At 38.0% G+C, this 15083-nt stretch overlaps 1 long non-coding RNA gene across 1 annotated transcript in view; it reads right to left on the reverse strand.

Annotated features, from left to right (window-relative positions):
• The window catches only part of LOC109270672 (uncharacterized), a 79071-nt gene that overhangs the window by 16591 nt on the left and 47397 nt on the right, over positions 1-15083 (reverse strand). The window lies entirely within an intron of this gene.

Raw genomic sequence — 15083 nt, forward strand, 5'->3', positions numbered from 1 at the left:
TTAAAAATCTATTTAAAAAAAAGAATACTTAGTCTAGGCATTATATAATATCCAAAAGGGTGACTCAGACCTGCCCAAGTTGAGTATTAGCAAGCAGATACTCTGGAATGCTTGACTGACCTAAGTTTATCCAAGAAATGGGACTCAACTAAGCTTCTTCACTCAGTTTCCTTTTACCTTTCTTGTCACTCTGTTTTTCCCTCCAATGCAGCTGATACCACTCCAGCGAGACCGCTGGTTCCCGATATCCAAGAAAAGAACTAACACCTGACTCTTAAACTAACTGGGTTTTAAACTGCTGGGTAGTAGTCCTGCAAACACACACACGCACACATGCACACATGCACACACACACACACACACACACACACACACACACAGCATCTGTTAAGTTGCTGAAAGAAATTCCAAGTGCGCAGTCATATCTGAACTATATGTCTGTCACCCAGTTGTTCAATGAACCAAATCTCAGCAACCTCAACATGTATTCAGTTCAGGCAGACTTGATATTCTTAGTATCACAACCACAGCATCTACCTGCTTTCAGTTTTGATCCTAGAAATATTTCTGTGTCAGCCATCATCAGTTTCAAGATGAGAACTTACATAAGTTAGTGGTGAGTGAATTAGTTTAAAAAAAAAAGCTAGTACTTGTGCGCATTGATTCCCACTGTTGGTGGCTTATTTCCATGGAATCACTGTGGATCCATGTCTTATTAAAACAAAAGCAGATATTGTAGGTTGCTTTGTAGGTCGTGATTTGCTTGAATTGCTCTAGTCACATGTAGAGACAAAGCCCTTTTCTCTACTACCCACCCCCAGTTTATTTGTTGATTCCTATTAAATTTCTCAGTTGTCAAAAAGAGAAGACACCAGCATTATGACTAGAATCATAAATTAAGGGTGATGTTATCACAGAAGTTTGAGATGAAGAAGGTAGAGGACTCCAGGAAATTTGAATAAGCAGTTTGGTCACCACTTCGTTATATATGGCGATTGAACAACTAAGAAAAACGATAGTGAAGAATGAGAACAATGTTGGAAAGGAGTTACTTAGATTACCCTAACATATTCTAGAATGTCATTCATTCTTACATGGATTTGGTCTTGTTATCAATCATACTATTTTCCCTATGTTGCAAAAAAATGAAACTCGCAGGAATACTGATCTCATGCTTCAATGTCTATATTATGAACAGATTCTACTTTGCTTTAAATATTGCCATAATTGGAATACCATTTCACAATTACATCAGACTTGATTACTGAAGCATCTTCATATGCTTATAGTACATTGTTCATTTTAATAATTATTATGAACCTATGAGGAGAATGGAATAAAGATTATCCTCCCCATTCAAAATATCAACATCCGAAAGTCAGAGATGTTAAATTTCATCAAGACCGCATAACTAATCCATGTGGAGCTGAAGTGAATTCCAGTTCTAGCACTTTTTCTATTATATTATACACACTTGACTGCTATTTCTAGATATCCTACAGGGAGGTAGAAGAAATCTTTGTTCAATAATTTAATGTTGCTTTACTCCCTCCTGATTACAGACATTTTTAGCCATAATGACAAATGCTGTTTTAAAAACTATACTCACTGACTGATATGAGAAATCACCTTCTGAAGACACAGGCCCATCCCACACTTTGCAATGTTTCTTATCATGCTAATGTTAAATGTTGCGGGGGGCGACAGCAGGGACAATGGAGAAGAACATTCATCACATGAAGAAACAGCCCATATTGATTTTTCTTCCCACTGTAAGAGACAGGTAATACAATTTCATTGCCTATTCAATACGAAAATAGGACTTAATGGAGTTATGGTTTATGATTTGGCCATTGTGTCATGCTTCCCTTCCAACAATCTCTTCTCCATCTCAGACTCCATCCCACGACGCTAGGTAACCAGATAGCTAGATCTGCCCACTGAGGACCAAATGCCATAGGTTCTGCAGAACATGTAACAGCATGTATCAAGGAAATAATGAGAGAGAGACCAGTCTCTACAAGATACTCACCTAACATGCCTGAAGAGCACTGGTTACATGCCCACAGGGGCTGTCCCTCAATAGAACAAAAGAAAAGGCCACACTGCCCCAGAAGATATGGCTAGCAATCTGAAGGTCATGGCAATTTGAGAATGTATTAGTAGTGACAGGGTTTCTTTCAGGAATGATGTAGACTCAAAAAAGAGAAGGCGTTAGGTTTGTTTTCCAGTTTTTGGCTTATTTCCATGAAACCGGTGCTAATGTTGTTGGGAAACAATTCTCTGTGGGTCTCTCATTTTCTGCCCATCTTGCCAGCAGAAGCACTGACTTCTTTTGTTCCTGATTACCTGCACCAGGATATTTGTGTAGTGAACACTCATGGAAGATAGAGACGATATCCCCGTCCCAAGTAATGGGCCAGCAAGCTGGTTTCTCAGTATACAACTTTCAGATTTTCTAAGTGCATTATTTCTATCCTATAATACAACTTAGCTATACACGTGGGCATCACCTGGATCCCTTAGGGTCGCACAGTAAGAATGGAGGGTTTAGGGCACCAAATACGCTGATGTTTATACTGCTCCCTAAGGTGTGACTAATAAAATCCTTTGTATCTTATCTAAATCTCTCTTGCTGATTTGGCCTTGAAATGACCAGGTAAAAATAACAGAAGAGTTGCGGTCATTTACATTCAGTTTTTTCTAGGTGAGTTTGCTAAATTACAGATTTGTGGTGCTAGTCACACTTCCTTGCTAGAGATTAGTACTGGCTTTGACTGTTGATCTTTGGTATTATTGACCTAAAGAAGGAAAAAAATTAATGAGAAACTATTTATGGCAAAACTTTGGTTCAATACTAATATTCAGTAATTTATAGGTTTGCCTGTGTGGACAAATTATGTTAAAATAAATTTCAGTCAACAATAGCTAAATTATGGAAAGAGCCCAAATGTCCATGAACTGATGAATGCATAGACGATGTGAGATAGGTATGGAATATATGGTAATAGAATATTACTCAGCCAGCAAAACGAATAAAATCTTGCCATTTGCAACATGGTTGGAGCTAGAGAGTATTACGCTAAATGAAGTCAGTCTGAGAAAGACAAATACCATATGATTTCACTGATATGTGGAATTTAAGAAACAGAACAAATGAATATAGGGGAAAAAAGGAGAAGCAAATCAATAAACAGACTCTTAATTATAGAGAATAAGCTGATAGTTACCAGAGGGGAGGTGGGTGAGGGGGATGGGCTAAATAGATGATGCGCATTAAGGAGGGCACTTTTTGTGATGAGCACTGGGTGTTGTGTGTAAATGATGAATCACTGAATTCTACACCTGAAACTAATATTACACTGTATGTTAACTAGTTAGAATTTAAATAAAAAACTTGGAAAAAATAAATTTCATACATAAGTTACTCTCACAGACCTAGATCTCCTATAAAGTGTGTGTGTGTGTGTGTGTGCACGTACACACACACATGCACACGCACATGCACGGGCGCGCGCGCGCACACACACACGCACACACACACACACACACACACACACACACACACGTAGAAGTTCCCAAGGGATCTCTTTCTTTTGTACTCCATTACTTGTATGTCTACCACACTTTGCCATATTCTGTCTCTAACTTACAATTCTTGCCATCCTGACCATTTAGCTCCTCTAGCTTTCTTGATGCAGAAAGTACTTTTCACTGGTGTTGTTCTTTATCCCACAAGATAGAACAAGCCCCACCAGCATCCGCAATTCAAGAACCCACTGCTAGGGGCCAAGTTCCCTGAGGGGGATATCATACCATAGTGGTGACTGCTGCTTCTCACCCTGCACCCTAAGGGGCATAGTCCATTCTGCAAGGTCTGTGGAGGAAGGGAAATGGGTCGTCCCCTATTGTGATACACTCCGTGTTAACTCAGTAGTACTTGGGCAGCAAAATTCTTTCTAGACATATTCAGAACCAAGTTTAAGCATGAACTGCCATGTAGGATCTTTCTTCTCATCTTCAGTGGTTCTTGGGTCAAGCTTCTCATGCATACAGCTTTCTGTTCTCTGTCAGGATCTGTTCTGTCTCACATATCTTGGACCCTCTTCACAAATACTTTCAGAGAGCCAATTTTCCAATGGACCAGACATGCCTAGACCCCTATTGGTGCTTGCCACAGGCATCTGCATGGCTCATTTCTTCACCTCCTTCAAGTTTGGCTCAAGAGTCATCTGATCAGGGAAACCTTTCCTAACTACCCATTTAAAAATGTTAACATCCACTCCCACCCAAGCTATCCCATTCTCTGCCTTATTTCACTTTGTCGCACTGATTACTTCCAAATGTACTATAAAATGGATTTCTTATGTTATTATTGTCTTCTCCTACAGAAGGACAAGTTCCAAAAGGGCAAGAGTTTTTATCTCTTTAGCTCACTGATATGCTTAGAATGGGGCCCAGCACCCAGTTGGTCCTCAATAAATATTTAAAGAATGAATGACTGAATCCTAGACTCGGGCCACATGTGTGATGTTCTCCTCTCACATAAATTCCACTGGCCACATTTCCACTAAACCTGACATCCAGTAAACATATTTTGGCCAAAAAGCTAGTTTTGGATGATGATGCAAAGGAGACATGCCCCACATGAAGGACCAACCAGTTGGGCAAATTATGCTCCAGTCTCTTCTCCTCATTATCTTTCCCCTTTGAAATGAGGGCAGAAAACACAAGAACTTTTTGCCTGCCTCTTGTGTTCCTTGTAATGATTAGCCATTGTTAAGTCCATATAGTTCTTATAGCCAATAATACAACTCTCTTAATCCCTTTCTTTTTCTGTTGCCACTTAAAATTCCTTCAGAAATGAATTATAACTATTGAAACTTTAATGTAATTCAAGATATGCAGTCAAACGTCATAATGAGCTAGGACAGATTTTTGCCTGTGTGTTAACCATGGGGGAAATTAGTGAGAATTTGCCCATTTATTATAGATCAAAATGAAAAAGAAATTCTTGATTTGGGCTTCACAAATCTATAAGCCAATACTGATGGGCCAGTAAATTGCTACAAGTTTTCAGAAAAGCATTTAGAATACCTCAAGTTCTTTTAAAATATTTATATATTTTAGTGTATTCATTACACTTTTAAATATACAGGTAGAAGGATATTCTTGGAAATGTTATTTATAATGAATAAAAAGTGCAAACAACCTAAATATTTGATAATAGGGGAATATTTAAATAAGTCACATTCTTATTCTATATAATAGAATATTAGTCTGTTAAATTGTGATTTTTAAAGCTCATCTAACAAAATTTCTCACAAGAGAACACTGAAATCTAAAAGCTAGATACACATTATACGGACCACTTTTCCAATGATAAAAAACATATCCATAGAAAAAAATAGAATGGAATTTGCCAATATGTTATTGGTGATTATTTCGGTCTTCAGCCATTTGGGCTGCTGTAACAAAATGCCACAGACTGGGTGGCATATAAATAGTAGACATTTGTCCCAGTTCTGGAGAAGTTCAGGTGAGGGACCACCTCTAGGTTGTAGACTTCCTCACAGGGTACAAGGGGTGAGGGAGCTCTGCGGGGTCTCTATTACGAGGGCACTAATCCCATCCCTGAGGGCTCTGCTCTCATGACGTAATCACCTCCCCAAACCCTACCTCCTAATACCCTCACACTGGGAGTTAGGATTTCAGTATATAAATTGTGGAGGGCACAAACATCCAGACTATAGCAACTTCTGACTGTGAAAGTAGCATACATACAGTCTTCACAAGCTCTGATTTGAATTAGGTGCTACACGTACCATTTTGATCTGCCGTACTGTAAGTATCATTGTAATATGTCACAGATGAGGAAACTGAGGTTTTTAAGAGATGAAATAGCTATTTCAGTATCAAATGATCAGTCTGAGCAGTGTGAAATTTGATCCAGAATTTTCTACCTCCATAGCATCTGCTTTTAAGCACTATGCTCCATTAAAAACAGTTGATAATAACCCACCATGGGTGAGCTTGTGGGTCACTTTACTTTTGGTGGAGGCCAAGGATTATTTTCAGGTAGTTTAGCATTCCTGATGGTAATTACCATTCAGATGATTATTATCTTTTAACTCTTGTTCAGATCTTCACTGCCTCTCTCTAGGGTAAATATTTCAGTTTCTTATTGTTGAGAAAATACATAAAATACTTTGTCTTAAACACTGACCAAAAAAAATAGTCATCTTTACTATTTTAATCAATTGTAATTACACCATAATTATAAGAAAAGAAAAAATTCTTTCAGAAAAGAATTTTAAACTAAAATTTAAACTAAATTGTAACCTAAAACTAGCACAAAACATGAGGCCAGGAGACTAGAATTGATTTCTTTCTTTTCTTTTTTAAGTAACCTCTACACCAACATGGGGCTTGAACTCACAACCCCGAGATCAAGAGTCACATGTCTTACTGACTGAGTCAGCCAGGCACCATTAGAGTTGATTTCTTGATAAATGAAGAAAACATTAGAACTATGAAAAAAACAAATTTGACTTCAAAAAAAAAAAAAAGAAAACAAAAAACAAACCACTAACAGTTTAAGGCACCTCGGTAGCTCAGTCGGTTAAGCATCGGACTCTTGATTTTGGCTCAGGTCATGAGCCCAGAGTTGTGAGATTAAGCCCCATGTCAGGCTCCACGCTGAGTGTAGAGTCTACTTGGGATTCTCTCTCTCTCTCCCTCTCTCTCTCTCCCCCCCCCCCCTCTCTCTCCCTTTTTCTCCCTGTGCCCCTCTCCCTGGCTCACACTCTCTCTCCCTAAAAAATAAATTAATTAAAAAATAAATTAAAAAATAAAACTAACAGTTTGATACACTCTTCCCCTGAATGAAATGTTGGGGACTCTCTTGGCAATTCTTCCAGATACCGGGTAGAAGAGGGTACACTGGTTACTTTAAGTAAAACAATCTGCTTTACAAACCCACCTCAGTTTCAAACAAGTATGAAGCTTATCAAATTGCCAAATCAAAAGAAAGACCGTTTTTACCTGAGAAGTGAAACTAAGCAAACTATACAGAACATACAGAGTCTTTATAACATAAGATATTCAGTTTCAAATTATCTGGTCTAAAAGAAAATCCTAGATCAAAAAATGTTCCTCAAGGGGCAACTGGGTGGCTCAGTGGGTTGAGTGTCAGACTTTTGGCTCAGGTCATGATTTCGCAGTTTGTGAATTCAAGCCCCACATCAGGCTCTGTGCTGACAGTTCAGAGCCTGGAGCCTGCTTCAGATTCTGTATCTCCCCCTCTCTCTGCCCCTTCCTCACTTGTGCTCTCTCTCTCTCTCTCTCTCAAAAGATAAACATTAAAAAAAACCTTTTTAATGTTCCTCAAGAGATCTACAAAATATGCAAAATAGAAACTTTTACACAGTGTATTTAATATGGAATGAAACAAAACTAAGCAAAATTAAGAGTTTCTTTCAATTTTTAGGAAGGCATAATTTCTAGAAAATTTTCACATAAAAGTAAGGTGTAGAATTGTAAACTTATATCTTTAAGACAATGCTGCCACTTTAGTTGGTAAACATTTCAATACTCCCACAATTTTAAACCGTCATAAAAGGATAAGCCCAGGAGTTCTCAAAATGCTCTATACCAATCTATTTTAAGGAACTTGGGTGTTTTGAATATATGTTGTATTCCTCAGACACACTAAAAAAAATAAACAAATAAAAAACAAAAAACAGGGGCGCCTGGGTAGCTCAGTCAGTTAAGCATCCACTTTGGCTCGGGTCATGATCTTGCACTCCGTGAGTTCAAGCCTCACATCGGGCTCTGTGCTGACAACTTAGAGCCTGGCGCCTGCTTCCGATTCTGTGTCTCTACCCCTTTCACCCCTCTCAAAAGTAACTAAACATTAAAAAAATCAAAAACAGGATCAAAAACAAAACAAAGCAAAAAACCCAAAAAGTCTGTTTTTTAATCTGCCATTTTGTTAACAGATAATATCCTCCAGTTAAAAAATAAAGAATGTTCCTAAAATAATGTCTCTTCCCCTGAGGTACCCTTTGGAAGGTGGAAGTCAGTAATGCAATTAGATATCTAGGGTTATTTCAGCTGCCTGCCAAAATATCGCTCATGACTAGTAAAGTATGCTGAAAAACACCATTACATCAATGACAGAAAGGGCACAATTGTTCTTGTTTCTGGAATTCTTCTGATGTGAGTCAATTCACTGGGTGGGATTTCACTGGAAAATGCCTTTAGGAATGTTTTAAATGAAGGGAGGACAGAACCAAGCTTTCAAACACACACATAATGGACAACCATAAAGTCAGACTTCACCCAGCAGACGACAGCGATCAAACTCAAAGTAATATCTGCAGCTACAAAATCTCCAATTTTCTGTGCAATTTTGATTTCTATTTTAACAATTTAACATTGTTTCCTCTTGACAGCCCAAATAAAAACATTTCACCCTCCATATACAGGAATACAATTATGTAACTTTGCTTTTCATTTCAGACCTGGAAATGTCAGATTAAAGGCAGAGAGGGAATATGAGATTATTTTAAATATTGTTTTTGTATTTACCCCCAAATCCAAAAGCCACTTAAGAACTTGGACAATTTGGAGATGCAGAAATAATCTATAACAGAAAAGGACTTTCTGATATACTTTTAAACATTTTTAGACTCATGAACTTTTTTGAGAGAGAGAGAGAGAGAGAGAGAGCAAGTGGAGAAGGGCAGAGGGGGATAGAGAGAGAATCTTTAAGTGGGCTCCATACCCAGAGCAGAGACTGACTGAAGGCTGGCTTTGGGGCTCAATCTCTCAAACCATGAAATCATGACCTGAGCTGAAATCAAGAGTTGGACGTTTAACCAACTGAGCCACCCAGGTGCCCCTAGACTCATAGAACTTTAAACCCAAACAGAACATTCCATCATCAAAAGGCCCCTTCTGCCTGGGCTGGTGATACAGGAACTCTCCTATAACTCCCTCCAGATGGAGACGAGGTGATCCAGTGTATGATTATTTGGTGCTGGCTGCTAAAACCAGTTATTCTGTTGAGTTGTTATTATTTTATAGGTTTGGTCTGTCTTTCCAACTAAGTTAAGCTAAAGAGCTGTCTTTTATCTGTCTTAATATTCCCTCAGAGGGAATAGTCTCTAGCCTCATCTACAGTGAACATTCTCTATTTATTTAATTGCAGATAGGTTCAAAATGTGTTTTTTTTTTAATTAAGAAGATGAGCTTCCCATGCTTACAGAGACACGTTCCCTATTATCTGGGGTTAGGACTAGAAAGATACTTATTTAATAAATCTAATAAGTATACTAACAGTTAACATGGTAACACAGTAACATGTTGTTTAGTAAGTTTAAAACTTTCTCTTTTTTCATAAAAGGAAATCTTTCTCAGATACCAAACAAACAAGATTGAAACTCTTCCAGTTGAAGTAAATGGAGAGGACTGGGTGAAAAAAAGACAAGAGCAGGTAAGGAGAGGTAGAGGAAGAGAGGAACTGGACCCCAACCAGTTGGCTATCTACCCACTGTCTACAAAGACCACTGGGAACTTCTAGGCACCTTTAAGTACTGCTTTAAAAGCCACTAGTTTAGTCTGTTGTGTAAAATATTTTAATAAAAAAAAAAACAAAACAACTCTGCTTCTCCCTCCTGCCAACTTAGTGTCAGAAATTGAATCCTGTATTTTCAAATTCTATTATAAATCTGTGTTGAATAATGAAGTGACCAAGTGAATGAATGTTTATAACCAAGCTGAACAAAATCCTTGTAATTGTTATGATATTTGCTGTAGTTGGTTTGAATGGAATATGAAAATCTACATGTGATCAGAATTAGATAAATGAATAAAGTGAGAAGTATCAACTAACACTGAATGTCAGCATCTGACTTTTTTTTTTCTAATTTATTTTACAGGGGCACCTCGGTGGCTCAGTCGGTTAAGCTTCGGACCCTGGATTTCAGCTCAGGTCATGATCTCACCACAATAAGTTTGAATCCCACATCAGGGGAAGCTTGTCCACACTATCAGCATGGAGCCTGCTTAGGATTCTGTCTCTCCTTCTCTGCTCCTCCCTCACTTGCACACTCCCTCACTCTCTCACTCTCTCACTCTCTCTCAAAATAAATAAAGTTTAAATAAATAAATACAAAAAAATTATTTTATAAAGTAAGAATTTGTACACGTGGCATTCTTTCCTATCTAAGGTATGAAATGGATTCCAGGACATATATATGTTTCTGTTGCCCTGAATCTATGCCTCCCTTTTTGGTAACAGCCGCTCAATTTTTCCTCCTTTGGGAACTACTCCTTCCTTATACATTCAGGCTTAGCAATCTATTTATCAAAATGTTCTATGTACTCCCAACCCACCCACCACATGCCCAGCCAAGGTGTGGGCATGTTATCCAAGATAGACAAATCAGATCCTCTGACCCTGAAATATGTAGGTTTCCTGGGATGGTAAGATGTACGAGCAATGCTTGGAGCTGCATTGTCCACCACGGGGCTAGGAGCAGACTCTCCATTAGGTTCTCTTACTTGAATTTCTGTAGCCGTGCTGGTCTAGGGCATTCTGAGCCCTGATTACTTGGCCTCTTCTTCTGTAGGCTACATCATGTCTTTCTAATAACATCCTTACTTTATTGATGTATGTATTTATTTTTCTTTATTTCCATTTAAGGTAACCAGAGTCCACTTCTGAAACCCAAGAACACCAAGGGAGATATGTGCCCTAACCACTGATAACATAGACAGAAATGAACTTAAAGAAGCTTAGATCAAACAAGTCATGTTTACATGCCCCAGTGAAATAGATCCCTAAGTCTCAGTTTGGTGTACTAGGATTCATCACAATATTTTTACATCTTTTGAAAATGATGCATATAGAATCCTAAGACTTGGTCATATGCAAATGGAAGCCCATAGGTCTGAGATCAGGAGACCAATTCTCTCTCTATAGTTTGGGGCAAGTTATAAAAACTTTTTGAATCTCCATTTCCTCATCTGTAAAAGGATGAAGTTAAAGTAGAAGATCTAAAAAGGCTCTTCTAATCATGACAAACTATGAATTTTTAAGTTTACAAATACATAATAATACACACCAACTGTGGATTTTGTTTTTCAGCCCTAAGTCAGTACTCTAAAGGAGTCCCTGCTATCTGACTTCAAGGCAGCATTTAAATTTAACACCAGACCCACCCAGGATCAGCCTATGCTGTGGTGCGGACTTGCCTCAAGAGCTTTGTAGAATCTCTTTTTGTGATGGAAATCAGTGCCACTTTCTGTACTCACATTTTCCCTTTTCCGTTCTTTTTCTATGGTTGGAAAAAAGATGAGTTATAATTAAAATCAAGAAAATACTGTAAGGACAAATACAATGTATCCTGTTTTTATAAAAGGTCATTCTTGCAAGCTATCAAAGCTCTTTACAACAAATACCTAATTGATGGTCACAGCCTCCTCTGTAGGAATAAAACACAGTGCCCAGTTTACAGATGAAGAAACCAAAGAGGGAGTCAACAGAATTTCAGTTGGAACAACAAATTCAGAGCACGTCCATTTTAGGACATTGTATGTCAGAGTGCCCAATTAGCTCAGTTAGTTGTAGATTATTTTAATGTTGACCTAGAAATATGTGTAATACATTTATAATGAAAACAAAGTGAAAGACATATTCAAATAGCTAAGAGTCAATCCTAAAACAAATAGCTATTACAGTGGTTTTCAAATAAGTTCTTTGGTGACTAGTTGATGACCTCTGTGAAACTCACATGTGAGTGGGGCAAGTCTAATTTACTCTGCAATTATAAAAAACGGGAATAGAGTCTTCACTTAAGACCAAGTTATACATACTAATAAACCAAAGCTGGTAAGTGATGATCAAAACAACAACTTCACGTCACTCATTTAAACTAGAAACATACTTCCCACCATCACCACTACCATGTTTCCCAAAACAGTGTCTTTAGCTAGGCTAGCCCAGAATAAGAGAGGAAGCTTACGTGCCTCACTCAATAGATAATGCCTATGTAACAGGCAATCATCCACTCTTATTTATTCAAAAAATAATTATTCCACACGCCAGGCACTGTGCTATTCACGTCATCAAATTACTCATCCATGAATCTTTAGAACTCATTCTGTCTACTTGGAGAGTCTAAGGAGCCCAGAAGAGGTAGATCAATAAAGGAACTGGAAGTTTTTTCCTAACCTGTGTAATGGTAAACCTTCCTGGATTTTTCCCTTTAATTATTTAGTGAAGAGTGAATTTCCCTTGGAGGATAATCATCAGTCACTGGTGACAGACTCCTATGGAAAGTGCCCGTGACATACAGGAGCAAAGAGGCCAACGGACCTGGTAAAGTCCCAGCTGACAATTTCCCAAATGCCACTAGACTGCCAAAATATCACTTAGGAGACACAACACACATGGGCACCCACCAAGGGAGAAACACCCTTCCCAGCCCTGAATACAAGGGACAAATACAGGCCACCCCTTCAGGTGTGTAGAGGGAAGGGGAAAGAATATTTCTCAGCACCTGCCATCCATCAGGCCCTAAATGAGTCCCTTTTGACCTCATCGTCTTAATCTTCTGCTGTCCCTTGTTCAGTCAGAGTTTTTCTGACCACCTATCAAAAAACTGAGACCACCCAATGATGTACCATATATTTTTTTAAGTTTGTTTGTTTGTTTAAAGAGAGAGAGAAAGAAAGAACATGAGTGGGGGAGGGGCAGAGAGAGAGGGAGAGAGAATCCCAAGCAGGCTTTGCGCTTTCAGCGAAGAGCCCAACAAGGGGCTCAAACTCACGAACCATGAGATCAGGACCTGAGCCAAAATCAAGAGTCAGATGCTTAACCAACTGAGCCACCCGGGAGCCCAATATATCATACATTTTATTTGTTTACTATTTGTGTCTCTCTGGAATGCAAACTCCCAAAGGCACGAAAACAGATTCTTGGAAAATGTCCTGCTGGCCTGATCATGATCCCCTTCCCTCCCAGCTGTGAACCAATTAAAAAAATGGAGAATCCTGCTTCTACCCAAGGCAAAATGGTGACTCTACATCTTCTCTATCAATTGACCCCTGATTTAAATTCACTCACTGATGACAGGCAGAAAACCTGGAAAATTGTAGACCCTTCCCACATGGAGGAAAAGGTGAGAACATGGTATATCCACAGGGGCGGCTCTAGTCAAGGGAGACAAGACATTTTTCGATGTCACTATTCGGAGTTCGATCCTTGGACCAGCAGCATCACCCCTGGAAGCTTCTTAGAAATGCAAAGTTAACCCCCACGCTAGACCTACTGAATTGAAATCAGTATTTTCATAAGATGCCTAGGTGATCCACACACATGTAAAAATTTCAGTAGCACCTAGGAAATAATCCTTAGAACATTAACCCCACCACAGATATGTGGACCAATGGTTATCAGACTTGTCATATTGGCAATCAGACAAATAAATCCTTCTTCCTTCCTATTAGGTGCCAGTAGTATGAAGAAATAGGGCAGCTTCCTCATTCTGAATTCCTCCAAGAGAGGACAGAAGTGATGGTTTTGATATATGAGTATGGTTGTTGGTTGCTTATTAAAGGCAGCAGGAACTGGGAGAGAGAGAAAATGAATCTCTACCTCCATTCTTAATTTATCTATCTTCTTTCCTCATCTGTGTAAAAGGAATAATAACACCTGCTGTATCGGCCACTGTTAAACTTGAATAATACATATCAAAATCTTTAGGAAATATGAAATGTTATTTTTTAAACTTTGTTCTTGTTACACAGAGAAAACTGACAAATCAGCAGTCCCTCAGGCTTTAGAAATTCAGCATACCGTGCCATTATTGGATCACAGACAATTTTACAAATATTTTTATATTTTCGTGCTGGTCAAAAATGTGCAGCAGGGCTGTTTGTCTGCAAACCAAATGAAAAAAAAATTAAATGTTAAGACTTAACTGGTCAGTTTCTATGAGATTAAAATGAGTAGCTGTAAAAGAAAAGTTTAAATATTGGTTACTGTGTTTTGAAAAACTAACACAATATATTTAGATGAATTTAGACTATATTTGTTTTCAAACCCAACGTCCATCTCACTCTGCCTGCAACTTACCAAGTGATGTAAGTAGAAATGGTTGTCTTGAAATATGCCCTCAATAAAACAGCCAGTTACCTTTCTTTAATTAGCAAGTAATGAGCTATTTTGTCTACTTATACAGATGTGTAAGTTTTAACTTGTCATTTTTTTCAAACCGATTAAACAACATATTCATATTTCAAAGATTATGAAGCTTTTCCTTGGGATGTCTTTTTATCTTTAAAAACAACAATGCTAATAGCTTCCTTTTTCCTATATTCAAACAACTATTTACTACCCCTTCTTGATGTGGGCTTTCAAAATACAAAGAAGGTCTGGCAAGTTTTCAATGTCCTTTTTAAAATCTGTTCTTAAGCGCTTGTAAAAAAGCATAAAGGGTACTTCTTTGGAGAATTGATAATGTCCTACGTTCAGTATTTGTATATTAAGGACTGTCAGTTACATTTAGTGTATTCATTCATTGGAATCTGTTCTGTTAATCTGCATGCAACTGATTTCAAGAAAGCCAAAGTGATCAGAAGAAGTCAAAGTTAACATAACAATTCCTTTTCTACAAAAAACAGCCTAAGACATTATGGGTCCAAATTTCAAAGCAAGTTACTGTATTTGCAAGTTTTAAGTCACACTTGGCAGTTTTTCCAAACACAGTGGTCAGGAACTGAAAAAAATAAACATGTGTTTCCAGGATTTTCTTTTCACATGCCACACAAAAAGCGATGTTACAACTATGTTTTCACTCCCTTTAAAAAGTTCTTCTTAAGGAAGAAGGCTTTGCTGATTTGTGTTATTTTAAGGTAGATTTTACAAAATAACATGAAGAAGCAAGACAAATATTACTTTCACTGTATAAATGGGAGTTTAACTTCCCCAAAGGGATTTCTTGAAAAATCTGATCTATCATTAGGCAGTGATATTTTGTACTTTAAATCTAATAAATTCAGAACACTTAGCC

The sequence above is a fragment of the Panthera pardus genome, unplaced genomic scaffold (genome assembly GCF_024362965.1).
Source record: "Panthera pardus isolate Hobbes unplaced genomic scaffold, ASM2436296v1 HiC_scaffold_10, whole genome shotgun sequence".
In the NCBI taxonomy this organism is placed as follows: Eukaryota; Metazoa; Chordata; class Mammalia; order Carnivora; family Felidae; genus Panthera; species Panthera pardus.